The sequence below is a fragment of the Phyllobates terribilis genome, unplaced genomic scaffold (assembly GCF_046119375.1).
Source record: "Phyllobates terribilis strain yellow unplaced genomic scaffold, ASM4611937v1 Scaffold_29__1_contigs__length_15306474, whole genome shotgun sequence".
Lineage (NCBI taxonomy): Eukaryota > Metazoa > Chordata > Amphibia > Anura > Dendrobatidae > Phyllobates > Phyllobates terribilis.
This window is the reverse complement of record NW_027362789.1, coordinates 953,303-970,299: the sequence shown is the minus strand read 5'-3', so window position 1 is coordinate 970,299 and position 16,997 is coordinate 953,303. Positions and strand designations below refer to the sequence as shown.

Genomic DNA, 16,997 nt, shown 5'->3' with positions numbered 1-16,997 from the left:
AGACGGGATCATTAGAACTTACCTGGATGGATCCTTTGTTTCTGGTGGTTTCTTTCCCAGGTCGTCATTAAGGCCCTTTACAATAAGCTCCAAAAACTCATCGGACTTTCTGAATCTTTCAAGCGTTTTCTCCATCACAGAAAGGACAGAAAGGAGGCGCTTATCCTGGCAGAGGAGAATCACAGATATATTGTTCTACATCTTCCAGATGTTTGGATTTATCTACAGACTAATGATTAATCTCGCATGAAGAATGATAATATTATAAGAGATCACAATTTTTGGGTAAAATTATTCAGTTTTAAAAGAATATATATATAGCAATTACATTATTCTGACAAGACCAATTTTTTATTTTTTTCCTCCCTTTTTCCCAAAAAATATAACTTTGTTTTTTCATTAACAGACGGAGGGCTTGTGTTTTGTGGGACTAGTTGTTCTTTGGAACGACAACATTCAATTTACCACATAAAGTATTGAAAAATGGGGGAAAAAATCAAAGTAAGGTTATTATTTTTGTTTCTTTGTTTTTTTTTATGAACATTTAAAAAAAAATGTGGTTTGTGAGACCATTTTCATCTTGCGAAGACCTAATTTTATAAAATGATCCCATTGATGGAGTTGTCGGCTTTCTCTTGTGGAGAGATCAGTAGTTACAAGTTTCTGATTGCATTTTTGGGAGGGAAGTAGAGTGACCCAAAAACCACAACCACAACTATGGCACTTTACTGTCCTTTACAGCATTGACCCGACGTGTAATAGATTTATATATAATGAAAGATTGTACTTATGTCAATGCAGCAGAAACTAATATTGTTTTACGCTTTTTCTTTTTTATAGTTGGCCAGAAAACCGCAGAACCTTAAGCAGAAAATGACATGAATGAGAACATCTGCCCGGCTTGTACCGGATCCGGGGGTGTTACGTACAAGGCGAAGCTCCCAGAATAAGGATTTGCTTCATTTTGGTGCAGAGTTTCTAGTAGTTTCTGGTTACTACTGTTACAGGCAGATGCCGTCTGCATAATACAGCCAGCACCGCCTCAACCCCTCCATGCATGTGGACCCCGGCACAAACACTCAGGTACATCCTTTTATGCTAAGACATTAATAATTCTACAATTATCACCCACAACTTATATACAGAAACCCCCCAACCGTCCCCGATCCAATGGGACTGTCCGGCGGTCGCTGGAGGTCGGGGCTATGTCCTGACGAGCTGTGTTCTGTCAGGACAGTCCGTGTAGTACAAGAACGTCTCATGCCGTGCTGCTGTGATCGCTCCTGGAGAGGGGCAGCATCCGCTCCGTATGCCTCGTACATGCCCGGCTCCGCTCCGTACACCTCGTACACACACGCGGCTCCGCTCCGCACGCCTCGTACACGCCCAGCTCCGCTCCGCACGCCTCGTACACGCCCAGCTCTGCTCCGTACACCTCGTACACCCCCGGCTCCGCTCCGCACGCCTCGTACACACACGGCTCCGCTCCGCACGCCTCGTACACACGCGGCTCCGCACGCCTCGTACACGCGCGGCTCTGCTCCGTACGCCTTGTACACGTGCGGCTCTGCTCCGTACGCCTCGTACACGCGCGGCTCTGCTCCGTACGCCTCGTACACGCGCGGCTCTGCTCCGTACGCCTCGTACACGCGCGGCTCCGCTCCGTACGCCTCGTACACGCGCGGCTCCGCTCCGTACGCCTCGTACACGCGCGGCTCCGCTCCGTACGCCTCGTACACGCGCGGCTCCGCTCCGTACGCCTCGTACACGCGCGGCTCCGCTCCGTACGCCTCGTACACGCGCGGCTCCGCTCCGTACACCTCGTACACGCGCGGCTCCGCTCCGTACACCTCGTACACGCGCGGCTCTGCTCCGTACACCTCGTACACGCGCGGCTCTGCTCCGTACACCTCGTACACGCGCGGCTCTGCTCCGTACACACCCGGCTCCACTCCGTACACCTCGTACACACGCGGCTCCGCTCCGTATACCTCGTACACACGCGGCTCCGCTCCGTACACCTGGTACACACGCGGCTCTGCTCCGTACACCTCGTACACACGCGGCTCTACTCCGTACACCTCGTACACACGCGGCTCTGCTCCGTACACCTCGTACACACGGCTCCGCTCCGCACACCTCGTACACGCGCGGCTCTGCTCCGTACACCTCGTACACACGCGGCTCCGCTCCGTACACCTCGTACACGCGCGGCTCCGCTCCGTACACCTCGTACACACACGGCTCCGCTCCGTACACCTCGTACACACACGGCTCTGCTCCGTACGCCTCGTACACACGCGGCTCCGCTCCGTACACCTCGTACACACGCGGCTCCGCTCCGTACACCTTGTACACACACGGCTCTGCTACATCCACACTGTAAACCCCTCCTGACCCCACACATAAACTTCAGCTCATCCAGCACCATGACAACCAGCACAGCAGAGTGCTGCATCCACTGAGGCCCCTGATCATGTGACCCCTGACTCCTCCCCTCCTGTGACCTCATCACAGCTCCTGTGCGCACAGAGCAGCCATATATGTGGTGGCGGCTCTGCAGGTGGAGGTATGTGGAGACCCCATTACTGGGCGCAGGGGGCATTAACCCCTTCAGCACGGAGACTCTTTTGGGGTCTTGTGTTGCCCCTTTATAAGAATCATAAGGTTTTTGTTCTGTTTCCTGTAATAGATACATACGACCCAACTATGGAGACAGGAAGGGAGGAAACGTATTGTTCTCATAGTACAGGGCCCCTTTACTGCCCCACAGTGTAATGCCCCCATTATACCCCTTATGCAGGATGTATGATGCCCCACACAGTGTAATGCCCCCATTATGCCCCCACACAGTCTAATGCCCCCATTATGCCCCTTATGCAGGATGTATGATGCCCCCACACAGTGTAATGCCCCCATTATGCCCCTTATGCAGGATGTATGATGCCCCCCACACAGTGTAATGCCCCCATTATGCCCCTTATGCAGGATGTATGATGCCCCCGACAGTGTAATGCCCCCATTATGCCCCTTATGCAGGATGTATGATGCCCCCACACAGTGTAATGCCCCCATTATGCCCCTTATGCAGGATGTATGATGCCCCCCACACAGTGTAATGCCCCCATTATGCCCCTTATGCAGGATGTATGATGCCCCCACACAGTGTAATGCCCCCATTATGCCCCTTATGCAGGATGTATGATGCCCCCACACAGTGTAATGCCCCCATTATGCCCCTTATGCAGGATGTATGATGCCCCCGACAGTGTAATGCCCCCATTATGCCCCTTATGCAGGATGTATGATGCCCCCACACAGTGTAATGCCCCCATTATGCCCCTTATGCAGGATGTATGATGCCCCCACACAGTGTAATGCCCCCATTATGCCCCTTATGCAGGGTGTATGATGCCCCCACACAGTGTAATGCCCCCATTATGCCCCTTATGCAGGATGTATGATGCCCCCACACAGTGTAATGCCCCCATTATGCCCCTTATGCAGGATGTATGATGCCCCCACACAGTGTAATGCCCCCATTATGCTCCTTATGCAGTATGTATGATGCCCCCCACACAGTGTAATGCCTCCATTATGCCCCTTATGCAGGATGTATGATGCCCCCACACAGTGTAATGCCCCCATTATGCCCCTTATGCAGGATGTATGATGCCCCCACTCAGTGTAATGCCCCCATTATGCTCCTTATGCAGGATGTATGATGCCCCCACACAGTGTAATGCCCCCATTATGCCCCTTATGCAGGATGTATGATGCCCCCACACAGTGCAATGCCCCCATTATGCCCCTTATGCAGTATGTATGATGCCCCCACAGTGTAATGCCCCCATTATGGCCATTATATGACGCGCCCCTGGGCCTGTGTCGCGCTGCGGTGCGCACGCGGGAGCTTACCCGGAGCCGGATCCGTGGAGGGTTGTAGTCTCGTGGCGGTGACCCGGTCCGTGCCCAGGGAGTCAAACTGGACGGCAGTCTACTAGTAGTAAATAGTTGATGACTACGCCACCCGTTGAGTGCAGCCAGGGAGCTGCTGCTGCGGGGCAGACCGCTGAGGCCGATGGTAGGATTATGCAGCGTGATAGTATAACCCCCAACGGGAGGGGTATGGTCTCAGGGCAGCCGACGTGGATGATGGGGGTAGCAGGAACCACTCAGAGACGGTACGGTGTAGTTCAGGGTCTTTACTGGTAACAACGATAGACCCTCCCGGAGTACTTGCTAGCGAACGGGGCCTGGTCAGTCCTTGAGCAGATGGGATCTCCCCTGGCCAGGCGTAGTTGTAGGCCTCCCAAACTGACTGTACTCTTCTGGCTACCTTGCTAGAAGCTGATGTAAGTAGCCCACGTCCCTGAGTGTACCGTGTGGTGCTCACCCGTATGGCCGGTGACTCGGGGCCTTCTAATGGCTTCCGCTCCACGATGGCGGTGCTGGTCCCACGCGTGTGACCGTGCCTTCGGGCTTCTGGGCCAGAGGACCTGAAATCCCCTGCCTGACGGATTCTGCTGCTGGGTAGGAGTTAGTCCCCACAGCCTCGGACTCCGGGTCCGGTTAGAAATCTTCTCAGTCAGGGCGAGCTCTTCAGCTGCCAGCCCCTGACTCCTTGTAACTCTGCTGTTTCCTATGCTGCTTCTTGTCTCTACTCCACTTGTCTGACTCACCCTGCCTCAGCCCCGGGTTTATACAGGGGAAGTTCTTCCCCTCCCAAGACTGGGCAGGAGGTGTGGCATGCACAGGATCCCTGACCAAAGGACCTCCCACCTGCTCTCAGACATAACATTACATTACTGTGGAAAACCAGACCCCTGGGGTGCCACATATACAGTATGTATGATGCCCCTCACACAGTGTAATGCCCCATTATGCCCCTTATGCAGTATGTATGATGCCCCCACAGTGTAATGCCCCCATTATGTCCCTTATGCAGGATGTATGATGCCCCTCACACAGTGTAATGCCCCCATTATGTCACTTATGCAGGATGTATGATGCCTCCACACAGTGTAATGCCCCCATTATGCTCTTTTTGCAATATGTTTGATGCCCCCCACACAGAGTAATGTTCCTACACTACCACCTTCCCCCCCACACACAGTATAATGTTCCAATAGTATCGCTTGAGGTCCTGCAGTTGGAATAAGCCCTGAGGTTTTACAGTTGAAATAATCCCTCTGGAGTCTTCCCTCTGCCTGCTCCCCTACATGTATACCCTCGAGCATGTATACTTGCATGTAGGGGAGCAGGCCTTACTAGAGATCGAGGCTTTGTACAGTAATATACTGCATGAGGATGATATCAGAGGAGCATGAGATTTACCAATTATTCTTATGGTAGCATGAGACGGACTTTACAACCCACAGAGGTTGATCAGGTAGTGCAGCTAATCTAGGATGGCACATCAATGCGAGCTGTGGTAAGAAGGTTTGCTGTGTCTGTTAGCGTAGTGTCCAGTGGCTGGAGGCACTACCAGAAGACAGGCCAGTACACCAGGAGACGTGGAGGGGACCGTATGAGGACAACAACCCAGGAGCAGGACCGCTACCTCCGCCTTTGTGCAAGGAGGAGCACTGCCAGAGGGCCCGACGTCCACAGATGGTGGTTGTGCTCACAGCCCAACACCGTGCAGGACGCTTGGCATTTACCACAGAACACCAGGATTAGCAAAGTCGCTACTGGCGCCCTGTGCTCTTCACAGATAAAAGCAGTTTCACACTGAGCACATGTGACAGACAAGTCTGGAGATGCCGTGGAGAGCGATCTGCAGCCTGCAACATCCTTCAGCATGACCGGTTTGGCAGTGGGTCAGTAATGGTGTGGGGTGGCATTTCTTTGGAGGGCTGCACAGCCCTTCATATGCTCGCCAGAGGTAGCCTGACTGCCATTAGGTACCAAGATGAGATCTCAGTCCCCTTGTGAGACCATATGCTGGTGTGGTTGGCCCTGCGTTCCTCTTAATGCAGGACAATGCCAGACCCCATGTGGCTGGAGTGTGTCAGCAGTTCCTGCAAGATGAAGGCATTGAAGCTATGGACTGGCCCTCCTGTTCCCTAGACCTGAATCCGATTGAGCTCATCTGGGACATCATGTCTCGCTCCATCCATTGCACCACTGACTGTCCAGGAGTTGGCGGATGCTTTAGTCCAGGTCTGGGAGGAGATCGCACAGGAGACCATCCGCAACCTCATCAGAAGCATGCCCAGGCGTTGTAGGGAGGTCATACAGGCACGTGGAGGCCACACACAATACTGAGCCTCATTTTGACTTGTTTTAAGGACATTACATCAAAGTTGGATCAGCCTATAGTGTGTTTTTCCACTTTAATTTTTGGGGTGACTCCAAATCCAGGCCTCCATTGGTTAATAAATTTGATTTCCATTGATGATTTTTATGTGACTTTGTCGTCAGCACATTCAACTTTGTACAGAACGAAGTATTCAATGAGAATATTTCATTCATTCAGATCTAGGATGTGTTATTTGAGTGTTCCCTTTATTTTTTTGAGCAGTGTGTGTATATATATTTATTATAAATACGCACACATATACTGCTCAAAAAATAAAGGGATTCAGGTCTGGGGAACGGGCGGGCCAGTCCATAGCTTCAATGCCTTCATCTTGCAGGAACTGCTGACACTCCAGTCACATGAGGTCTGGCATTGTCCTGCATTAGGAGAAACCCAGGCCCAACCGCACCAGCATATGGTCTCACAAGGGGTCTGAGGATCTCATCTCGGTACCTAATGGCAGTCAGGCTACCTCTGGCGAGCACATGGAGGGCTGTGCGGCCCTCCAAAGAAATGCCACCCATACCATTACTGACCCACTGCCAAACCGGTCATGCTGAAGGATGTTGCAGGCAGCAGATCGCTCTCCACGGCGTCTCCAGACTCTGTCACATGTGCTCAGTGTGAACCTGCTTTCATCTGTGAAGAGCACAGGGCGCCAGTGGCGACTTTGCCAATCCTGGTGTTCTGTGGCAAATGTCAAGCATCCTGCACGGTGTTGGGCTGTGAGCACAACCCCCATCTTTGGACGTCGGCCCCTCATACCACCCTCATGGAGTCGGTTTCTAACCGTTTGTGCAGACACATGCACATTTGTGGCCTGCTGGAGGTCATTTTGCAGGGCTCTGGCAGTGCTCCTCCTGTTTCTCCTTGCACACAGGAGGAGGTAACAGTCCTGCTGCTGGGTTGTTGCCCTCCTATGGCTCCATCCACATCTCCTGGTATCTGCTCCATGCTCTGGACACTGTGGTGACTGACACAGCTACACTTCTTGCCACAGCTCGCACTGATGTGCCATCCTGGATGAACTGCACTACCTGAGCAACTTCTGTGGGTTGTACTGTAGACACCGCCTCATGCTACTGTACCTCTAGGGGTGAGAGCAATGGCAAAATGAAAAAGTGACCAAAACAACAGCCAAAAAGGATGAGAACAGAGAGATGGTCTGTGGTCACCACCTGCAGAACCGCTCCTTTATAGGGGTATCTTGCTAATTGCCGATCATTTCTACCAGTTGTCTGTACCATTTGCACAACAGCAGGAGAAATTGATTCACAATCAGTTTTGCTTCATAACTGGACAGGTAGATTGCACAGAAGTGTTATTGGCTTGGAGTTACATTGTGATGTTTAAGTGTTCCCTTTATTTTTTGAGCAGCGTGTGTGTGTATATATATATAATATATTTACATATTTTTATTGATCATATATATTGTGCAAGACAAATTTGTTTTGCATCAAGTTGGAGATGACTACGGAATTGCACCCAATTCCACAAATTATATACTATTATCCAAATGATCAAAGGTTCATTATTATGCCATCAAGTTTAGTTGATTTGATAATCAGAATTATACTATATCAAATAATAAAGGAGATTATTTATGAAAAATTCTAAAGTGACTAGTGCATCAAATAGATAACAATTGATCATATCATATACTGTGTATAAAAATAATAAATAAACGATACAACAAAGATACCACCTATAAAGTACTCTTGTGCCATATTTCGATATGAAATTTATATAAGATTGATAGATTATTAATTACTAGAGATGAGCAAATGTTTTGATGTTCCGGTTCGGCAAATAAACCTGTAACATCAAAAAAATGCAAGCACCACACCTAAAATCGACTCCAGGTCTTTTATTTGCTTAATTGAGAATGAGATAACGAAGGGATTGCCCACACCTGTCCATGAAATAGCCTTGGAGTCAATTGTCCAATTACTTTTGGTCCCTTTAAAAACAGGGTTGCACATGTTAAGGAGCTGAAACTCCTAAACCCTTCATCCAATTTTAATGTGGATACCCTCAAATGAAAGCTGAAAGTCTGAACTTCAACTGCATCTGAATTGTTTAGTTTAAAATTCATTGTGGTAATGTCTAGAACCAAAATTAGAAAAATGTTGTCTCTGTCCAAATATATATGGACCTAACTGTATATGTTCTGCTCTGCGTTTTTTCTATTTTCTTACAGTACACACCACGTACAATTTACTGCACGCTTTGCATTCAATTATATATACAACATGATTACTGTTGCAATATTTATGCAGCTGTGGAGACATTTTTTGAGACCTGAACTAAATTACTCATGCCACAGCCATTTTGACCACATTTAAAAAATTTTTTGCAATTTAGCCATGCATGTCTTTGTCTCACAGTATTAGATCTCTTTGGGGATAAAATGTCTCCCCAAGATGATTGTCTCTTTGCCACAATTGAACACCCTGACTTCAGAATCTCAGATCTGACACTGTCATCATGCAATATGGGCAAATATTTATTTATTATTTTTTTTAATCTTATTAAATTGTAGACTAAATGTTAAAGCTAATGCTGGTTTCATTATCTTTTTTTTCATCAGTTTCACTCTCAGAGACATCAATTAGTTTTTCAATCACAAGCAAGAATAGAAGGAAAGGCAGCACTCACCCAGTCTTCTTTAAAACGTTCCTTTATTTTTGTGCGCGGAGGTTTGGACCCGTTGAAGCGCCGGAAGGCAGCGAAACGGCCGTTGTCCCTTTTTTCCTCTCCCCCGCACACCCTTCGGGGTCTCAGTCCAATGCTGCACGCTGAATTGCTCCACACACAAAAATAAAGGAACGTTTTAAAGAAGACTGGGTGAGTGCTGCCTTTCCTTCTATTCTTGCTTGTGATTGAAATATTTCTTGGATGTGCACCACCGTTTAAGTCTTGAAGCACATAGTCTGAATTATGCCCTGGTGATTGATCTTCTGAATAAACAGTGTGGTGGCAGAATGTTTCTCTTGCATTTGAATCAATTAGTTTTTCTCTGTCTCTTGTAGCTACGATCCTTGAAGCTCTGTCCAGAGTCCAGGGTGGGTAACCTCTCCTAATTAGTTTATCCCGACAAGTAGTGATTTCACTTTCTAGTTGTCAGCTTTACTGCAGTTACGCTTTATCCTGGGATACTCTCCCACTGGGATGGCTTTTATGGTGTGACACGGTTGACGGCTTGCAGCATGCAGTATCGTATTTCCTGAGCGGGGTTTAGAAAATGATGAAGTAGCTATACTTCCATTTCCCCCCTCCAGTCTGAGGTCCAAGAATGGAATTACAGTGGGGTGAGTATTGTATGTGAATGACAAATTAAAATCATTAAGATACTGTACAAATTCCGGTATGGCAGATATATTGCCCCTCCATATGAAGATCAAATCATCGATGTATCTGACATACCAGAGCAGACAATTCACATAAGGATTCGCAGAAGTATACAAACATTTATGCTCCCAGAAGGACATTATTAAGTTTGCGAGCGACGGGGAGTATTTAGCTCCCATGGAGACCCCCTTGCACTGAAGGAAAAAAACCTGCTTGTACATAAAAAAATATTAGTTATTAAAAATTGCACCTACAAGACAACATATTCACATAGATCAGAAGAATAAGCGCTGAATTTAAATATATGATACTTTAGTGTTTGGATAACAATATTATAGGGAATGCAAGTATACAATGACACTACATCGCAGCTAAGCCACGTGTAGTAAGGCTGCCATTCCATTTTAGATACCTGATTTAAGACATCCCTGGAGTCCTTTAAAAATCTTGCAGTTCTTTGAACTAATGGCTGCAGCAAATTATCCTTCCAATCCCCTATTAATTCAGTAACTGAGTTTATACCCGATACTATGAGTCTCATCGGGGGAGGAATTATATTTTTTTGTATGTTTGGCAGACCATATAAACCTGGCAACATTGGTTGCTCCACAATTAAATAATCCCTTTCTTTTTCAGTTATAACCTCTAGGGCAAAACCCTCTTGAATAATAGAATGGGTATCTATAACTAGCTTTTGTAATGCACACGCCCGGACTGACTGGCATGTGCGTGTATATGTAGTGATTCCACTGGACTGTACCGGAGAGTGCCAGGAGGGGCGTAACTAAGTATCTGCCAGATCCGACCAAGGTCGCACGACGGCATACGACGCCAGTGCACCAGGGAGGAACCGAGCTGAGGGACCCGGGTCTACTCCAGGTCAGACTCCGGACACGGCGGTTGGCCCACACCGGGGAATACAGGAACTGGAATGTTAGGCTGGCACACAGACTGGGGGAATAGGCGGACACGGCTGGTAAGCACGACTGGTATGCAGGCAGGGAGGTACTGGCAGGTACAACAGGTTGGTGCACAGAGTGGATAGGACCCAGTACAGACTGGGACTTCCGGAACAGAACCGCAGATGCGGTAGACAAACACAGCAGGGTGAGACCGCCCGGAGCGGCGGGCAAGAGCAGAGCAAGACGAGACCGCCAGGAGCGGAGAGTAAAGGGTCAGAGCAGAGCGAGACTGCCGGAGCGGCGAGCAAGGGGTCAGAGCAGAGCGAGACTGCCGGAGCGGTGAGCAAAGGGTCACCAGAGCGAGACTGCCGAAGCGGCGAGCAAAGGGTCAGCAGAGCGAGACTGCCGGAGCGGCGAGCAAAGGGTCAGCAGAGCGAGACTGCCGGAGCGGCGAGCAAAGGGTCAGCAGAGCGAGACTGCCGGAGCGGCGAGCAAAGGGTCAGCAGAGCGAGACTGCCGGAGCGGCGAGCAAAGGGTCAGCAGAGCGAGACTGCCGGAGCGGCGAGCAAAGGGTCAGCAGAGCGAGACTGCCGGAGCGGCGAGCAAAGGGTCAGCAGAGCGAGACTGCCGGAGCGGCGAGCAAAGGGTCAGCAGAGCGAGACTGCCGGAGCGGCGAGCAAAGGGTCAGCAGAGCGAGACTGCCGGAGCGGCGAGCAAAGGGTCAGCAGAGCGAGACTGCCGGAGCGGCGAGCAAAGGGTCAGAGCAGAGCGAGACTGCCGGAGCGGCGAGCAAAGGGTCAGAGCAGAGCGAGACTGCCGGAGCGGCGAGCAAAGGGTCAGCAGAGCGAGACTGCCGGAGCGGCGAGCAAAGGGTCAGGGCAGAGCGAGACTGCCGGAGCGGCGAGCAAAGGGTCAGGGCAGAGCGAGACTGCCGGAGCGGCGAGCAAAGGGTCAGGGCAGAGCGAGACTGCCGGAGCGGCGAGCAAAGGGTCAGGGCAGAGCGAGACTGCCGGAGCGGCGAGCAAAGGGTCAGGGCAGAGCGAGACTGCCGGAGCGGCGAGCAAAGGGTCAGGGCAGAGCGAGACTGCCGGAGCGGCGAGCAAAGGGTCAGGGCAGAGCGAGACTGCCGGAGCGGCGAGCAAAGGGTCAGGGCAGAGCGAGACTGCCGGAGCGGCGAGCAAAGGGTCAGGGCAGAGCGAGACTGCCGGAGCGGCGAGCAAAGGGTCAGGGCAGAGCGAGACTGCCGGAGCGGCGAGCAAAGGGTCAGGGCAGAGCGAGACTGCCGGAGCGGCGAGCAAAGGGTCAGGGCAGAGCGAGACTGCCGGAGCGGCGAGCAAAGGGTCAGGGCAGAGCGAGACTGCCAGAGCGGCGAGCAAAGGGTCAGGGCAGAGCGAGACTGCCGGAGCGGCGAGCAAAGGGTCAGGGCAGAGCGAGACTGCCGGAGCGGCGAGCAAAGGGTCAGGGCAGAGCGAGACTGCCGGAGCGGCGAGCAAAGGGTCAGGGCAGAGCGAGACTGCCGGAGAGACAGTCTGGACTGGAAATCAAATGCGCGCTCTTGCACAGTGGGAGATATACCACTATGCAAGGACGCCGCCAGGTATGTTACAGCTTTGATGTGGGATTATCTAGGACTTTTTTATATGTTGTTTTATCTGACAGCATTTGTAAATCATACATCTCTGCTTCCATTAACCGCTTCCGACCTCCCACTTGTAAGGCGGCGGTGTTCACACCGTGCAGTAACTGAGGCAGTGACCCAAGCAAGTCCAACATAAGCAGCTTTTATTCAGCACTCACGGGTAAAACAGAAAGTCCTCTAGTTTTCAGCCGGGTTAACATAAGTCCATAACAACGGTTGCCGTGGGCAACGGCTGCGCCGGGCTGCTCAGAGCCTGACTGGTGCAGAGCCTACCCAGGCGTAGGTTCAGCTACACACAGGCCCGCTAAGCCTTCCTGCTATGTCCCTAGCGGGTCCCAACACTGAACAACACTAATCCTTAATGCAGGGTTTTTAAAGGACCTGAGGCAAGAGCCACTGGAAAACCCGGGTTGGAGGGAGGAATCCGCCCCACTGCCTTCCTGTAGTCTCCTCCAAGAAATGAAGGCCCTGCCGGGTTTTACTAATCTGCCTTAGCCAGATAGCCTGACCAGGTCAATGCTCACCTTCATGCCTGCATTGCAGCCGCAGGTGTGTCGGTGGCTGCAATGCACTTCAATGGGTTTAATAGGTCTCTGTACACATTCTGGGGGATATATACCGTCCCTTGTATACGATCCCCGTCACTGCCTCACACACTGTACATAAACGTCGGTGCTGGCTGGGCTCTGTGCAGCGTCCACGTTTATGAACAATCGGCGGCCTCGCAGCGCTCAGGAACCCCAGGGTCCTGCAAGTGCTGCGGTTGCGGTGCAGAGCAACAGCTCTGACAGGTAACATCATCGGAACCTGATTGGATCAGGTCCCAATGATGCTAACCCTTTGCTATCTTCTATGCCGCGATCCATAGCGATTGCGGCATTTAGGAGATGGTGAGAGGAGAGGGGGTCGTCCACTCACCTTTCCGATGGCCCCCGTGATAGGACCTGGCGTCATGGCAGCAAGAGGTAATATGATGACTTCCTGGTCTGCCATGCACGGTGTCCTGCTAGAATCAGCCAGCAGCTGAGTCTAGCAGGAGATCTGACTGTGTAAAACTGTCTGCTCTCATGCAATGCAATACATGTCTATTGCATTGCGTAAGACTAGTGATCAGAAAAATAAAAATTGAAGTTCCATACAGGGACTAAGTAAAAATGTAAAAAAAAAAAAAAAGTATAAAAAAATGTTTTCAAACTGTTAAAAAAAAATATATATATATATATATCTCACAAAATAAAATTAAATAAATACGGTAAATAAACCAACAAATCAATATATTTATGCAAAAACAAAAAAAGTACATATGTTTGGTATCGCCGCATCCGGAACAACCCTATAAAACTGTTACACTAATTAACCCCTTCTGTAAACACCATAAAAAACGGAGCAAAAAGCTATGCTTTTACATGATACTGCCAAACAAAAACTGGAATAAAATACAATCAAAAAGCTAAATGGAAATAAAAATGTTACCGCTAAAAACGTCATCTTGTCCTGCAAAAAAAAAGCCGCCATGCAGCTCCATCAGCTGAAAGATAAAAAAGTTGTAGCTCTTTTGTAATTCTTTTGTCTATAAAATAGTTTTTATTGTGTAAAAGCGCCAAAACATAAAAAAACTATGTGTGGTATTACTGTAAACATGCTGACCCGAAGAATAACGCTGCCTTATCAATTTTACACTTGCGGAACGGTATTAAAAAAAACCTCAAAAAACAAATCCTGAATTGCTGTTTTTTGTTCATTGTACCTCCCAAAAAACAGAATAGAAAACGATCAAAAAATGTCACATGCCCAAAAATGGTTCCAATAATAACGTCAACTGGACCCGCAAAAAACAAGCCCTCACATGACTCTGTCGGCCAAAATCTGGAAAAATCATAGCTCTCAAAATATGGCGATGCAAAAACTAGATTTTGCAAAACAAAGCGTCTTTTAGTGTATGACAGCTGTCAATCATAAATACCCTATATAAATCTGGTATCACTGTAATAGCAACGACCCGAAGAATATAGTTGTCTAATCACTTATACCGCATGAGGAACGGCGTAAAAAATAAATAAAAACAATTTTTCACCTGCTGCTAATTTGTTCATTCTGCTTCCCAAAACAATGCAGTATGGCGCGTCTCCCGTTTATTCTGTGCTAAGCGCTTACACCGGGGTTTCCGTGTAAATCTCTGAAATACATGATTCAGACGGAACACCCGACGGAAGATTCCCTGTAATGAGGCTGATGGAGGCACCGTGTAGCCTATCATCCCACAGTGTCAGGTTTTTTTTAGACATGCGTAAAAGTGTGATTGGCCACAATTTTGTGCACCTCTGAAAAAAAGGACACCGCTAAACAGAGCCAAGACTGAGTCCTGAGTAACTCTGCTGCCTCACTATAGTGAATGGTTCCCTCGGGGGTTTCATCTGAATTACATCACTTGGAGATTTAGATGGAAACCCCGATGTAAGTGCCCAGCGTAGAGAGCCGGATAAACGTTATGTAAAATGTTCCCAATAAAAGCTTCAACTCAATCCACAAAAAAAGCAAGTCCCCACTCAGGTCTGTCATCTAGCGAAAATATAAGGGACTTTCAAGTTACTGGTAGCACAAAGGCTGTGGAAAAGCAAAATGGCCCTTGCCCCCCAAAAGAAATTCAGCAAATCCTGTGCTCCCAAGTCCAAATGCTCCCCTCCCTTCTGAGCCCCACAATGTGCCTAAACTATATTTGGGGTCCACATGTCTGGCATTCCTGTAGCGATGAGAGCCCGCCTAATTTACAGGTGCATGTCTACAGAAGCATGAGCTGGGCACAACGTACTGGTCACTACAACGTACTAGTCACTACAACGGCAGTTTGAAATTTTCACTCAGCAACATCCACTGCTGCATGTTTCTGGAAAACACGCATGAAGTGAAAATTGTCACTACACCTGTATGTAAATTTCCAAAGGGGTATAATTTCCAAAATGGGGTCACTTGCGGGGGGATTCTGCTCTTCTAGCACTTAGGGGCTCTGTATAGAGTCCTCAAACTATTCTACAATAATTTGTTCTCCAGGAGTCAAATAGCGCTCCCTCCCTCCTGAGTCTTGCCGTATGGCTAGGCGGTACTGTACAGCCACATATGGGGTATTGCCACGTTTAGAAGAAATTGTGTGACACATTTCGGCACCATTTTTACCCATTCCCCTCTGTGAAAATGTAAAATCTGAGGCTAAAACTATTTTTTTGTGGTAAAAATGTAATTATTTTTTCCTCACTGCCAAATGGTATAAATTTCTGTCACATGTGATGTAAATATGATCACTGCACCCCTAGATGAATTCATGAATTCATTGAGAGGTGTCGTTTGTAAAATGGAGTAATTTATGGGGGGGTTTCTTCTGTTCTGGGACCTCAGGGGCTCTCCCAGTGGGTCATATCACCTGCAAACCACAACAGTAAAATCTGCACTGTAACATGGCGCTCCTTCCCTTATGAGCTTTGCATTGTGCCTGCAAAGTAGTTTTCGACCACTTATGGGGTATTGATGTACTTAAGAGAAGCTGTTTAACATTTTCTCTTATTACCCCTTTTGAAAACTGCAAACTTGGGGTCAAAGCAACACTTGAATGGAAAAAATAGTAATATTTCATTTACTCAGCCCAATGTTATACAAGTTTGTGTATCGCCTGAGTTTTAAAAAATACTCCCTACTCCCGTAGATGAATTCCTTGAGAGGTGTAGTTTACAAAATGGTGTCACTTGTGGGGGTTTCTGCTGTTTTGGTATGTCAGCGACTCTTCAAATGTGACATGGTGTCTGCAACCTCTTCCAAGCCCTGCCGTGCGCTAAAGCAGTAGTTTTCCTCCCCATATGGGGTATCGGCTTACTCAGGAGGAATTGCACAACAAACTGCATGGTGCAATTACTCCTGTTACCCTTATGAAAATGTAAAATTGGGGGCTGAAAAACATTTTTGTGGGAAAAATGTGAAAGTTTTATTTTTACGGCTTAATGTTATAAACTTCTGTGAAGCACCTGGGGGTTTAAGGTGCTCACCACACATCTAGATAAGTTCCCTGAGTGGTCTGGTTTCCAAAATGGTGTAACTTGTGGGGGGTTTCCACTGTTTAAGCACATCAGATGCTCCCCAAACACGAGATGGCGTCCACTAGTTATTTAAGCAAATTTTACATTCAAAAAGTCAAATGGTGCTCCTTCCCTTCCGAGCCCTGCCGTGGACCCCTACAGTAGTTTTCCCTCACATATGGTGTATCAGCGTGCTCAGGAGAAACTGCACAACACATTTTGTAGTTCATTTTTTCCTGTTACCCTTGCGAAAAAAAAAAAATAATAAAAATTTGATCTAAAGTAACATTTTTGTGAAAAAAAAGTTAAATGTTCATTGTTTACTTCCATATTCCAAAAATTCCTGCGAATCACCTGAAGGGTTAATAAACTTATGGAATGTGGTTTTGAGCCCCTTGATGGGTGCAGTTTTTAGAATGGTGTCACTTTGGATTATTTTCTGTCATAAAGGCCCCTCAAAGTCACTTCAAATAAAATGTGGTCCCTAAAAAATGGTTTTGTAAATTTTGTTGGATAAATGAGAAATCAATGGTCAACTTTTAACCCCTATAACTTCCTAGCGAAAAAAATTTGGTTCCAAAATTGTGCTCATGTAAAGTAGACATGTTAGAAATGTTATTAACTATTTTGTCACATATCTTTCTGATTTAAGGGCATAAAAATTCAAAGTTTGAAAATTGCAACATTTTCAAAATTTTTGCCATGCCAAATTTCCGATTTTTTTCACAAAGTAACGCAAG

The 16,997-nt window shown here is 48.1% G+C and overlaps 1 protein-coding gene across 1 annotated transcript in view; it reads left to right on the top strand.

Annotated features, from left to right (window-relative positions):
* Positions 1 to 2,487: 2,487 nt before the first annotated feature.
* The window catches only part of LOC141178568 (uncharacterized), a 32,062-nt gene continuing 17,552 nt past the window's right edge, over positions 2,488 to 16,997 (top strand). Inside the window, exon 1 of the mRNA XM_073660450.1 lies at positions 2,488 to 2,569. The gene's annotated coding sequence lies outside the window, so the exon portion shown is untranslated. The remainder of the gene's footprint in view (positions 2,570 to 16,997) is intronic.